We start from the raw sequence: 14,379 nt of genomic DNA, 5'->3' as shown, positions 1-14,379 counted from the left end.
CTGCCGTTATGTTAAAAATCTCTATTCAATATGGAAAAATCCCAAAGAACAGGACAAACAAACTCCTTCTACTAATGGTGATCAGAAACTGAATTCTTGGGTGAAGAAAGACTTTCCTATGCCTTTAATGTCACCATCTAATTATGAATAAACAAAATAGGAGGAAATTTATTGGTAGAAGTTTGTGTGTGGAGGGGTGTAGTCAGGTTTGAACTCAGGGTCTGAGTGCTATCTCTGAGTTATTTTTTTAAATTGTGAAAATACCATACAAAGAGGTTACAATTACATGGGCAAGATAATGATAACTCTGAGTTTTTGTGCTCAAGGCTAGCACAGTACCACTTGAGCCACAGCTTGACTTCGGGCATTTTGGTGTTTAATGGGAGATAAGACACTTATGAACTTATGTACATGGGCTGGCTTAAAAATATGATTCTCAGATCTCAGCTTTCTGAGTTGCTAGATTACAGAGTGAGCCACCAGCACCAAACTTGATAGAATGTTTTATTAATTTTTAATTTTAATTTTTTATTTTTAATAAGCTTTTTATTGTGAAAATATTGTACCTAAAGGTAATGAATACATTTCTTATCAAACATTGTTGCCTCCTCGTTTGTTTCTAAGGCCCACATTTTCATAGTTTTTCCTGAACTTTATTAAGACTTTATTAAGAAGTAAATCAAATTCAGAAGCATCAGTGGTGAAGATTTATTACTTTGGATTGCTCAGTCTTTTTTTCAGTTAAAAATAACTCAGACAGCTCATTACTCACGAGGCCTATATTTTCCTGTTTATATTTGTAAGATCTTATTACTATTCAGACTTTGTAAGTTGGGTTTCCCTGACTTTAAGGACTCCTTGCATGATGTGTACATGTAACAGAGAGCATTGTGTCTTAAAACATACTTAGCATCAATTAGCACGGAAGTAATTAGGGTAAATTCTGGGCTCTCAGGTAGAACTACCTTACCTCCTTTCTTCCCAATTACTATATCAAAAACTTAAGATATAGTATTAGTCTTACGTGGATATGATAGAGAATATTGACAATAGAAAGATGATACTCCATCAATAATATTACTAGAGTGATCATTTCAAATACATTATGATTTCTTACTATTTATTTTTTAAAAGAAAACTTAAGGCAGATTCTTGCATTTGCAGTGTCAACTTCTAATAATAGAAATCATTACTACACCCATTTACAACTTGGACAGTCTTTGTGAACAAAGGCTGTGGCTTTGTTCCAACAAATATCTTCTGAACAAGCAGAGTCCACTTTGGTCCTTAAGCAAGATTTTCTCATACCCAAGGGATGTGGAATATTCTGTTGGGTATTAGAAGGAATAGAAATAAATATATCTTATGGTTTTAATCTCAAAACATTTGTAACTGGTAAGAAAACAAAGATAAGTTACCACAAAAACATTATATATTAAATATTAAGCAAATGATACACAATGTCTGGACATAGATGATTGATATAATAGATGGGGGGTTAAATGAGCAAACAGTGAAAATATGATGTTGTTAAGTCTATTTACTAGTCATCACAATATGTATTTAATATGTGAAAATTATGTTGGTGAATTTCTACTAAAATGTAAAAAGCATAATTTTCATTGTATTTTAATTGATGTATATTAATGAGAATTTAATTAGGTTATTTTCATTTTCAGACCACACTTGGTAATCAAGTTCTTGTGAGAGTAGTGTTTTAATTCATTTTCCTTCACATTAATATTTATGATAATTTTGTGCAACTTCTTCTGTGCTTTGATGTTCTGGGGACATCTCATTGTAATATTTGCCAGCAGGAATAAATTTTGTGGCTTCTTCCTTCGTAAAACTTCCTGGAGTGTAATGAAATAGGTCTTTAATTGCACACTACTCTGTAATAGTTCAGATTTCCAAGACCAGTGAGATAAAATAAATTTCAGTATAACTCATGAACTTTGCCCATACTGTCTGCACCATTCAGTGTAATTACCTACATTATTTGTAGTAGTGCTTTATTTCTTCATTTCAGAACTAACCTGAATATGCCAAATAAAACATGCCCAGATTAATGAGCAAAAATATTTAAAGCTATATGTGGTGTTACATAATTGTTTCTATTTTCAACAAAACAAAATTACATTTATTTAAATTATGAAAATGCAAGAAAAATACTTAACTATGAAAGATATATAAAATGACACTGGAGAATAAACATGAAAGAGATTATTTATCTGTTTCCTAAAACTATCTTTTCTTTATTTGTGGATGGAACATTAGAAGTTTAGGGGCAGTAAGAAGAGAATTTAAAATATTCTGTAATTAGGAATTGTTATGCTTTGCAAGAAGGAATAAAGGAAATTAATTCATTATAGCAACAAAAAATAACAAAATTGCTGTTCAGAAACAAACTTTACATACATTAAAAGTATTTTTGCTAAAGTTCTTTCCTTCCTCTCTATTTCTTTCCTCCCTTCCTTTCTTCAATTTCAGTTACTCCTTTCCTCTCTTTCCCTTCTTTCCTTTTGAGTTTTATTTATTTCAATTTTAATTTAACTGTGAAGAAATGATTTACTTGCCCATTCTATATTTTATCAAAAAAAAAAGGACTTTACAAAGCAAAAACTAATACTTGGGGTTGGAAAGGTGGCTCTGAGCTGGGAAGGTGGATCGGTGGTAGAGTGCTTGCCTTGCATGCCTGAGGCCCTGGGTTCGATTCCTCAGCACTACATAAGCAGAAAAACCCAGAAGTGGTGCTGTGGCTCAAGTGGTAGGGTGCTAGCCTTGAGCTGAAGAGCTGAGGGACAGTCCCCAGGCTCAGAGTTCAGGCCTCAAGATGGACAGAAGACAAACAAACAAAAAACTATTGCTGGGGTAGCAAATGTTCAGATTTTTAGTGAAATGTTAATAGACAGAGCACTATTATTACTTCTGGCTCTTTCAAATTCTCTGAATTTTTTTGGAATATATTTACTCTAAATGTAAGAACTTGGTTCTATTTGTCAGCATTAACCTTTTTCGCCAAAGAGGAAGGTTAGCCCAAACTTTTTCCCTTGTCCATAGTTTTCACAAAGTTCAAGGTATCTAAGTTTAATCTGGAGCACAGCTCCAGATAAATACCATTTGTTGTCATGCAGTGTGATTATTGACTCAGCTAGGAGTCTGTCACCTTTGAGTAACTGAAGGAGATGGCTGCCTTTGAGAGTTAACAAGAACATTTCTTTTCACTTTCAGAGTCTATGCATGACCTTCATAGATAAATGTTTTCTTGGCAAGAAAGCACATTCAATTTGGCTCATATTTCTTCTCTCATTATCAAAATTATTTATAGAATATGAATGATAGATGATTTCCCTCTTTACATCTGGAATGTTACCAAAACTCTCTTTTAAAAAACCTAAGGATTTCAAAATGGATTAAAAAAAGAGAAGAATGTAACTTATTATCTGTTTGTACAAGTTACTAATACTTTAAAAAAATTTTCAACCACAGTTAAGAGATAGAGTATCAAACTGCACAATTATAAATTGACTCACTGGAATAGGCAATTTTCCTCCCTCCATGGCTTTCTTTCTTTTTGTTTAGTTTTTTTATTCTTTTTATTATTCTTTATTTATTTATTATGTATTTTTAATATTTTATTTTATTGTAAAGTTGATTTACAGAGTGGTTACAGTTATTTAAGTAAGGTTATGAGCACATTTCTTTTTTAAATTAATATGTTTATTTTATTGTGAAAATACTGTACAGAGGGGTTACATGAGCAAGGTAATGAGTACATTTTTTTATTGTGAAAATATTGTACAGAGGGGTTACAATTACATGGGCAAGATAATGAGTACATTTCTTATCAAGCATTGTAGCCTCCTCCTTTGTTTCCCCTTCCCATCCCATCCTCTCCCCACCCCCATTCAACCCTCCCCCCCTACCCAACCCTCCTCCTCCCCACCACCAAAATTGTAAACTTCGCTTTTGACATAACGACTTGTACATCTCATTGTTGCAATGGGTCCACCTGTACCCCTATTTAACAATTTGTTTTTTCCCTTCCCCTCCACAGATTATATCAACAACAAATACAGTGAAAGCTGGGGTTACACTGTGGGGGAGGGACATACAAAGCAACAAAGAAATCATCTTATAAATGTGTTAGAAACAATCGCATGAAAGAAAAAAAAACATTTGAATACATATCTTAGGGTTCATTTCCCTAACATCACCTTATCTGACCTTTTCTGCTTTACTCAGACATATACTAGTTATTGCAAATAAGGTAAACCATGGGACCTATGTTTCTTTGGGCCTGGCTTACTTCACTTAATATAATTTTTTTTGTTTGTGATCATTTGGGTAAATGCCCAAAAGTGGGATTGCTGAGTCATAGGGGAGCTCTATGTGGAGTCTTTTGAGGAAACTCCATACTGCTTTCCAAAGTGGTTGAACAAGTTTACACTCCCACTAACAATGAAGTAAGGTTCCCTTCTGTCCACATGCCCTCCAGCATCTGTTGTGATTAGAGTTCTTGATTATAGCCATTCTAACTGGGGTGAGGTGGTATCTCAATGTTGTTTTGATTTGCATTTCTTTTATGGCTAGAGAGGTTGAGCATTTCTTCATGTGTCTATTCTTTCCTCTTCAGAGAAATTTCTCTTTAAGTCTTTAGCCCACTTATTTATTTATTTTTTTTAATTTAATTTAATTTTATTTGTGAACATACTGTACAGAGGGGTTACAATTACATGGGCAGGATAATGTGTACATTTCTTACCAAACATTGCAGCCTCCTCCTTTGTTTACCCTTCACCTCCCTTGCCAGCCTCCCCCCTCCCCCCCAATCCCAATCCTTCTCCTTGCCCCCCTTCCCCCCCCCCACCGACGTTGTAAAGCTCGTTTTGGACATGACAACTTGTACTTCTCTTTGTTGCAACAGGTCCACCTGTATCCTTAAACAACTGGTTTTTCCCCATCTCCTCCACAAGTTATACTGACATCAAATATAGTGAAAGCAGGGGTTATACTGTGGCAGAGGGACATACAAAGCAACAAAGAGATAATCTTATAAATGCATTAGAAACACATGCATGAAAGAAAAAAACATTAAAATACATATCTAAGGGTTCATTTTCCTGACATCACATTATCTGACCTTTTCCCCTTGACTCATACATATACTAGATATTGCAAATAAGGGAAACCATGGGACCTATGTTTCTTTGGGCCTGGCTTACTTCACTTAATATAATTTTATCCAAGTTTTTCCATTTCCTAACAAATGGGGCAATGTCATTCTTTCTGATGGAGGCATAGAATTCCATTGTGTATATATACCACATTTTCTTGATCCATTCATCTACTGAGGGGCATCTGGGTTGGTTCCATATCTTAGCTATGGTAAATAATGCTGCTATAAACATAGTTGTGCTGGTAGCTTTAGTGTGGTCTTGTTTGTAAACATTTGGGTAAATACCCAAAAGTGGGATTGCTGGGTCATAGGGGAGTTCTATGTGAAGTCTTTTGAGGAACCTCCATACTGCTTTCCAAAGTGGTTGAACAAGTTTACATTCCCACCAACAATGAAGTAAGGTTCCTTTCTGTCCACATCCCCTCCAGCATCTGTTGTTGTTAGAGTTCTTGATTTTTGCAGTTCTATCTGGAGTGAGGTGATATCTCAATGTTGTTTTGATTTGCATTTCTTTTATGGCTAGGGATGTTGAACATTTCTTCATTTGTCTATTGGCCATCCTTCTTTCTTCTTCAGAGAAGTTTCTCTTTAAGTCTTTAGCCCACTTATTTATTGGGCAGTTGTTTCTTTGAGGATTTGTTGTTGGGGGGTTTAATTTTTTTGAGTTCCAAGTATATTTTAGATATGAGACCCTTGTCCGTTGTATGGCTAGTAAAGATCTTCTCCCAATCCGTGGGCTTTCTATTGATCTTGCTAGCTATGTCATTTGCCCTGCAGAAGCTCTGCAACCTTATGCAATCCCATTTGTCCAACCTTTCTTTGATTTGTTGTGTTTCCGGGTCTCTATTCAGAAAATTTCGGCCTGAGCCAAGGAGACCTAGGGTTTCTCCTATTTCATCCTGTAATGTTTTCAGAGTGTCTGCTTTGACTTCAAGGTCTTTGATCCATTTGGAGTTGATTCTGGTGCAGGGTGAAATATAAGGATCTAGCTTTAGTTTTCTACATGTAGTTAACCAATTTTGCCAGCACCATTTACTGAAGAGGCTGTCTTTCTTCCATTCTATTGTTTTAGCTCCCTTATCGAAGATTAGATGGCTATAGGTCTGTAGGTTCATTTCTGGGTTTTCAATTCTATTCCATTGGTCCTGAGGTCTGTTCTTATGCCAATACCAAGCTGTTTTGATTACTATGGCTTTATAGTAGAGTTTGAAATTTGGTATTGATATTCCTCCAGCTAGTCCACTTATTTATTTATTCTTTGAAGATATGCTGTAGGGGGATATAATTTTTTGAGTTCCAGTATATTTTAGATATAAGACCCTTGTCTGTTATATGGCTAGTGAAGATCTTTTTTTTGTGAAAATACTGTACAGAGGGGTTACAATTACATAGGCAAGATAATGAATACATTTCTTATCAAACATTGTAGCCTCCTCCTTTGTTTACCCTTCCCATTCCATCCTCCCCCCACTCACCACCCAACCATCCCTCCCCCCACACCAGAGTTGTAAAGTTCGTTTTCCACATAATGACTTGTACATCTCATTTTTGCAATGGGTCCACCTGTATCCCTATTTAAATGATTCCCCTCCAAAAAATATGTTAGAAACGGGCTGGGAAGGTGGCTCAGTGGTAGAGTGCTTGCCTTGCATCCATGAGGCCCTGGGTTTGATTCCTCAGCACCACATAAGCAAAAAAAAGCTGGAAGTGGTGCTGTGGCTCAAGTGGTAGAGCATTAGCCTTGAGGGGCAGTGCCCAGACCCAGAGTTCAGGCACCATGACTGGCAAAAAAAAAAAAAGTGTTAGAAACAATTGCATGAAAGAAAAAAACATTTGAATACATATCTTAGGGTTACTTTCCCTAACATCAACTTAACTGACCTTTTCTGCTTGACTCAGACAAGCAGAAAAGGGGAAACCACGGGACCTATGTGTCTTTGGTCCTGGCTTATTTCACTTAATATAATTTTTTATTGGCCCTTTTGTTAGGAAATGGAAACACTTGGAAAAAATGAGTATATTTTTTATCAAGCATTGTTTCCTCCTCCTTTGTTTCCCCTTACCATCCCTGCGGTCCCATCTCCCGCCCCCCCCCCAAAGTTGTAAAGTTAGTTTTCCAATATAACATATTGTAGGTCTCATTGCAATGGATCCACCTGTTTCCCTATTTAAACCATTTGTTTTTTTTCGCTTCCACTCCCCAAATTATAACAACATTAAATACAGTGAAAGCAGGGGTTATACCGTGGAGGAGGGACATACAAAGCAACAAAGAAATCATCTTATAAATGTGTTAGAAACAATAAGAAGAAAGAAAATCCATTTGAGTCCTTATCTTGGGGTTCATTTTGCCTAACATTGATTTGTCTGACAGTTTCTGCTTGTCTCAGACACATAGTAGTTACTGCAAATAAGGGAAACCATGGGACCTATGTTTCTTTGGGCCTGGCTTACTTCACTTAATATAATATTTTATGAGTCTTTCCATTTCCTAACAAATGGGGCAATGTCATTCTTTCTGATGGAGGCATAGAATTCCATTGTGTATGTATACCACATTTTCTTCATCCATTCATCTACTGAAGGGCATCTGGGTTGGTTCCATATCTTAGCTATGGTAAATAATGCTGCAATAAACATAGTTGTGCTGGTAGCTTTAGCATGGTCTTGTTTGTGATCATTCAGGTAAACGCCCATAAGAGCACATTTCTTTTCAGTGTTATTCCTTCCCTCGTTTTCTCCCACTTTACCTTCCTCCTTACTCTCCCACACCCCAAACTGTAAAGTTCATTTCCAGCATAGTGTCTCCTGAGTTTTGCTGTTGCATTGGTTCACCCTCTGTCCCACCATTTCTGTGATTCCCTTTCCCTTCCCCAAATTAGTTAAACTTATTATTCTTAAGTTGTATAAGGGCTTTCAATTTAACATGTCAATTTATGAGTGTGATGCATCTTGATCAATGTCACCTTTTATCATTGTTCCCCATTCATCTATGTCTTTCTCTCCACAGTTCCTTTGTAATATTCCAAGAAGCACGTTTATGAAATATTCTCAGTATATTCGATGATAATTTACTCAACTTCTAGCAACTGAATAATGTTTTGAATAACCTGATGAATAAATGTCATAGAATAGTTAAAAGCAGCAATTAGCATTTTAGGAGAAATTTTTGTACATTGGTTACTCTATTAACCAAGGTCTTTTTTGTTGAGGGCTGGGGGCATGTTAGGGTTTGTATCCCTGGTATTCTGCCACTTGAGCTATGTTACCAGTCTTGCTTTTTGTTGGTTATTGAGAAATGAAGTCTAGTAAACTTTTCTGCCTTGACTGGCTTTAAGATTTAAGTCTTCAGATTTCAGTCTCCTGAGTAGATGGTAAGGTTCCAAGACCCAGCTATATATACCTAATTTTTAAAATTTAAGTTATTGTTATTGTAGAGTCAATATACAGGGGTTACAGTTACATAATTTGGGAAATAAATAGTGTGAACAATGTTTTTTTTTATTTTGGGGGCAGTCCGGTCGTAGGGCCTGAACTCTGGGCCTGGGCGCTGTCCTCAGCTCTTCAGCTCAAGACTAGAGCTCTACCACTTGAGCCACAGTGTCACTTCTGGCTTTTTTTTCTTTTTGCTTATGTGGTGCTGAGGAATCGAACCCAGGACCTCATGCATGCAAGACAAGAACTCTACCACTGAGCCACCTTCCCAGACCCTGAACAATGTTTTTGAACCATGTCTCCCCTTCCCTTGCTCTCTCCCAGTTTTTCCCTGCTGTTGTCTCCACCCACAAGATCTAGAGTTCATTTTCCACATAGTGTCTAGTGAGTACCACTGTTGTATTTGCTCATCCTTGTTCCACCTTTTCTGTGACCCCTCACCCTCCCCAATACAAACAAACACAAACAAGACATAAGGGGAAAAAGTCTCTTGTTTCCTTTCTTGTAGTTTATTTCTTAGAGTATTTTTTATATGATCATCTTTACATAGCTATTTACCATTCATAAAGGAAATGGAAGGACTTGGAAAAAAATGTATTAAGTGAAGTAAGCCAGAGCCAAAGAAACATAGACTTATAGTTTCTCTCATTTGTTGTAACTACAGTGTGCCTATCAATCGACAAGTAAACAGTGAATTATATATATATATATATATATATATATATAATTTATGTATGCACTCACATTGTGACATGATAAATTATAAGACACTAGTCATTCACATGAAGTCAAAGGAGACTATGCATAGGAGTTGTGGACAAAGGTTCAATAGCTATCCCTAATTTTTTAAAGCTCTCCATTATCCCAAACAAAAGGGGCAGTATTATAGATAAAAGGACATTCATGACATACAATACATAGAGAAACAAAAACAAACAACTCCTAACTTTAGATAAATTAGCAAATCAACAAATGGCTCTACCAAATAGCTAATACTCTTTGGTTTCTATTTTTAATACAGCTGGAAGAATTAGTCATTATTTATTAAAGAAAGTTCTTATGGATTTATATCTGCTCCTAGATTAGAGAGTTTGAAAAAAATCTCTGAATTCACTCAAAGTCTAATTAACTAAGAATCTAAATAACGAATTCTTTTTTTCTAAATAACTAATTCTTTTAGCTACTTAAGATTGGTAAGATTTATTTTACTTTCTAGCTAGGTACCAGTGGCTCATGCCTGTAATCCTAGCTACTCAAGCAGACAAAATATGAGATTGCAGTTTATAGCCAACCAAGGCAGAAAGTCTATGAGACTCTTATCTCCAATAAAATGCTACTTTTCTGTGACAATCTTTGCTAGGACTGACACAAGTATATTTTGATTTTGCTGTTGTTGTTGCTGTTGTTTATACTATTTTCAAGGCTTAGTAAAGAAAATAATCATTTCTCCTACTCTTTTATTACCATAGATTTTTAGCGTACTTATCTTTATATAATTGAATCAAAATTTAGCATATTTATATTTAGATGTCAAAACAATAGTAATATGCAAAATGCCAGAAAGATTGTGATATGATTTGATGGAAAATTGTTTGCATAGTCAGTATTTCTCATGGCTAATTTAGTCCAATAGATAAACATGTTTTGGCAAGCAATCAATTAGTCTAATGGTTCTTAGATGTTGAGATGTCACAGCTTAGATTGGTAATATCTAATTGCACATTTATTAAAATGTGTCATCACTAAAGATGACTTTCTTTGAAGATAAATGGCATGGCCAGTTCGTAGATTTCATCTTATAGCAATCAGTACTGTTTCTGGGCAATAGCTTAAATATTGAATGCTTTACATATCTTCACCATCCAGCATCCTCGGAAATTAGTACAAAATGCAAGGCCTCTTTCTGTAGGCTCTAACCATATACAGCCAAGTATATTTAGATCTATTTATGTCTATTAACAGCTTGTTTCTATTTTTCACATTATGCCTGTAGGTTGCTTTTGTAATAGAGGCAATTTTTTCACATTATGCCTATGGGTTGTTTTTGCAATAGAGGCAATTTCATATCTATATCTACCTATTTATGTATAATTGATTGGACTTGGGCTGTTGAACCTGGTATCACTGACATGATTTAAAACAAATAAGAAACAGCAATAAAGTTGACGTAGGAATCTTACCTTTTATGGCCATTGTGTACTTCTATGCAAGTCACCAACTTATTGTCACAATAAGATCAGAACAACAGGGTGACCCCTGAACCTGAGGGAGGTCACAGGCCTTTAGATTTAGCCTCCAAACTTCACTTCTTTTGAGGCAGAAAGCAATATTGAATTTATGACAGCAAGCCCCATGCCATTTATCTAGATTGTGAACCAGTAATTTAGTGTGAAACCTGTTGAACCCAATCAATTTATCTAAAAGCAAATATTGTGCTGTACATGTATAATGAAAAGTCAGATTGAAGCAAGTGCACTTTGGGACACTTGCTAAATACCTCAAAGTCTATAACTTTGTTTAGAACAGAAGTAACATTCAATTATGTAAAGGCCAGAAACTTTGTAGTTCAAGGTCAAACTGAGGCAATTTTGTTCTTTTACATCAGCATAAAAGTTTTCAGCCAGTTGATTTGGATCATTACCTAAGCCAATGGATTGAGCGATACTGGAATGTATTGCTCAAGGAACGGTAGCTAAGGGTTAGGAGAGTATCACAATGAAAGAACACTTGCCTAGTCGATCAGGCTCTGAGTTTGATTTCTAGCATGAAAAGGAGCAATGAAAGAAGAGAGAACAAGAGCAAGAGTGAAAATGAGTGAGCGAGCAAGAGAGAGGGGAGAGAGTTTAGGTCTAGAATCTAGGGACTTAGTGGATTTTTATTGAATTATATGGATTAAAAACACTTTCTGACCATGACCGAAGTTTCTAATGTTCACCTATTTTATTCTCTACTTCTTTGGGTCACATAGAATGACTGAAATTTCTAAGACAATTTGCAGTTAAACAAGGCTCTGTAAATAGATGTAAAATATGAAATTTGAGCAATAGCAATATGAGTCACCTCTGGACCAAGACATTGATGACTATGGGTGCTTCATACTCAGTCTCTCCTGTAATGATCTTGGAACTTGATGTTACATATCAATGTCAAAATATGTGCTACTTTATAGCCATGAATTACTCCTCTAAAGGGCTTGTTTATTCTCGTAGGGTTTTGTTATTCAAAATTTCTTTAATTTTATTTTATTAGTACATAATTATATTGATAGTTAAAGCTGATTTTATACATATTAATTTTGTCCTAGTGGAAAATATTGGATCCTTATGTCTTTTTATAATTACAATATATATAACATGTTTGTAACAATAATATATACAAGAGTGGAAGGCATTATTCACTAAATTTGTAGTCTGATTAGATACATTTTCAGTAAAGGCTTAATGGTAGCCTCAGCATATCCTTTTGCTTTGCAAAATAATTATTGATCATGTGATGATTAAAACTTTTTTAATAGTTGTGGGATTGAATCTTACAGAAATACAATTATAAATCAAAAAATGAATTCATGACAAATTTTACCATAGAAGAAAATGAATAATATTAAGGAACAAGCAATAGTTATGTGGTCCAGGAAAGTGATTTAACACAAGTAAATATGCATCATTCCACTCTTATTTTCAATATAATTATAATAACTACTGGTGGATTTTGAATTAAGGAATTTCTTACACAATACTAACATTCCTTTATAGCTCTTCTTTTTCCTCAGCACGTGGTCTTCTGAAGCCCAGAAGGAAAGTCTCATTGTGATTAGCCAGTTATGATGAAGAAAACACTGTTTTCAGGAGAAAGTATAATTTTGGTGAGTGAGAGTTTAATTATATAAAATTAACTTCGATTTGACCTAGAGTTTGGGCTTTAATAATAAAATAAAACAATTCAAATCCTTCTGAAAACTGTGAGGGGAACTAGCTTGTGAGAGAAAGCACAGGACACTTGGATGTGGTTTGTTTTTTATTTATTTTCAGTGGCCAGAACCTCGGAATCATGGAAAAGAAAGGAAATAAGAAATGTATCTAGTATATGTCTGAGTCAAACAGAAAAGGTCAGATAGGGTGATGTTAGGGAAATGAACCCTAAGATATGTATTCAAATGTTTTTTTTTCTTTCATGCAATTGTTTCTAACGCATTTATAAGATTATTTCTTGGTTGCTTTGTATGTCCCTCTCCCACAATATAACCCCTGCTTTCACTGTATTTGATGTCGGTATAATTTGTGGAGGGGAAGGGGAAAAACAAATCGTTTAAATAGGGATACAGGTGGACCCATTGCAACAATGAGAAGTACAAGTCGTTATGTCAAAAACGAACTTTACAACTTTAGTGCTGTGGGGGGGGAAGCGGGGAGGATTGGGTGGGGGAGTGGGGGGAGGATGGGAAGGGATGGGAAGGGGAAACAAAGGAGGCTACAATGCTTGATAAGAAATGTACTCATTATCTTGCCATGTAATTGTAATCCCTCTGTACAGTATTTTCACAATAAAAAAACGGTGAAAAAAAAAAAAAGAAATGCGAATCGACAAACGTACTTCACTGAATTTGGAAATGAAAAGGGGGAACGTATTTACTCACCAAATTCTCAAAATCAAATTTACAACTGAGGAAATTTTCAGCAAATTATTAAAGTTTTAAAAGGACTTTATTGAACCAATTTTTATAAACTTTGTGAAATGTAGCCAGAAGTTTGGGTAATCTTGTGACTTATGTAGTTTCTGTTTGTAATTGAGAAAATTGGCTAAGTATCTACTAAATATGTTCAAACAATTTAGGTGATTCTTAAAATCAAACTTTTAAGCCTAGTGCTAGTTGATCATGCATATAATCCTAGCTACTCAGGAGAACAGATATCTAAAGATCCCAGTTCTAAGCCAATCTGGGCAGACAAATCCAAGACTCTTATATTTAATTAGCAAAATGATGGAGTGGAGATGTGGCTCATGTAACAGAATGCCAGCCTTTAGCTAAAAATCTAAGGGAAAATTGCAAGGCCATGAGTTCAAGCACTGGTTCTGGCAGGTATACACACACACACACACACACACACACACACACACACACACACAGCCTCCCCCAAAACTTTGCATGTCTGATTGCAAAACATATATTTCTACTGTACTACCTCATTACTTTCCTTAGATGCTATTTATGCTAACCTTCAGAGAAGTAAATGGTAACCCAACTATGAATAAAACAGATAATCAATTTTGACTACTGTTGCAGATTTCCTTCCATTAAAACAAGGCTCTGTTCATGGAAGCAGATAAATAGGAGTTTTAAAACAAAAACGAGAGCTTAAATAAATACATGGTAATGTGGCCTGATATAAAGAACACAGGTGCCAAAGTTCTATGACTCTGAATTCAAGGTTTCTACAACATAGAAAGCACCTGCTTGGTAGAAAGTAAGGAATATGGGATACTATATAGATACTCAGGGCCAGGCCTACGTTATGCTAAGAGATCCAGATGATACCTGCCATTTTAATGTGTTTACACACAGTACTTCCTTGACTGAATCCAACCCAGTTGCATTACTGGACACAGTTTTTACTGAAAGAAAAGTTAATCAGACATATGAATGGGTGACAGAAACATGGAAACACAAGCAATGTAATATTAAAAGTTTTGACAATATCAGAAGACACTAGAGACTGTTGACACTACTGAACTTGTCTATGACCACTGCAATATGACTATACCAATCT

The sequence above is a fragment of the Dipodomys spectabilis genome, unplaced genomic scaffold (genome assembly GCF_019054845.1).
Source record: "Dipodomys spectabilis isolate Male_0828 unplaced genomic scaffold, ASM1905484v1 ptg000436l, whole genome shotgun sequence".
Taxonomy (NCBI): Eukaryota; Metazoa; Chordata; class Mammalia; order Rodentia; family Heteromyidae; genus Dipodomys; species Dipodomys spectabilis.
The sequence above is the reverse complement of the archived record's forward strand: the minus strand, read 5'-3'. Positions refer to the sequence as shown.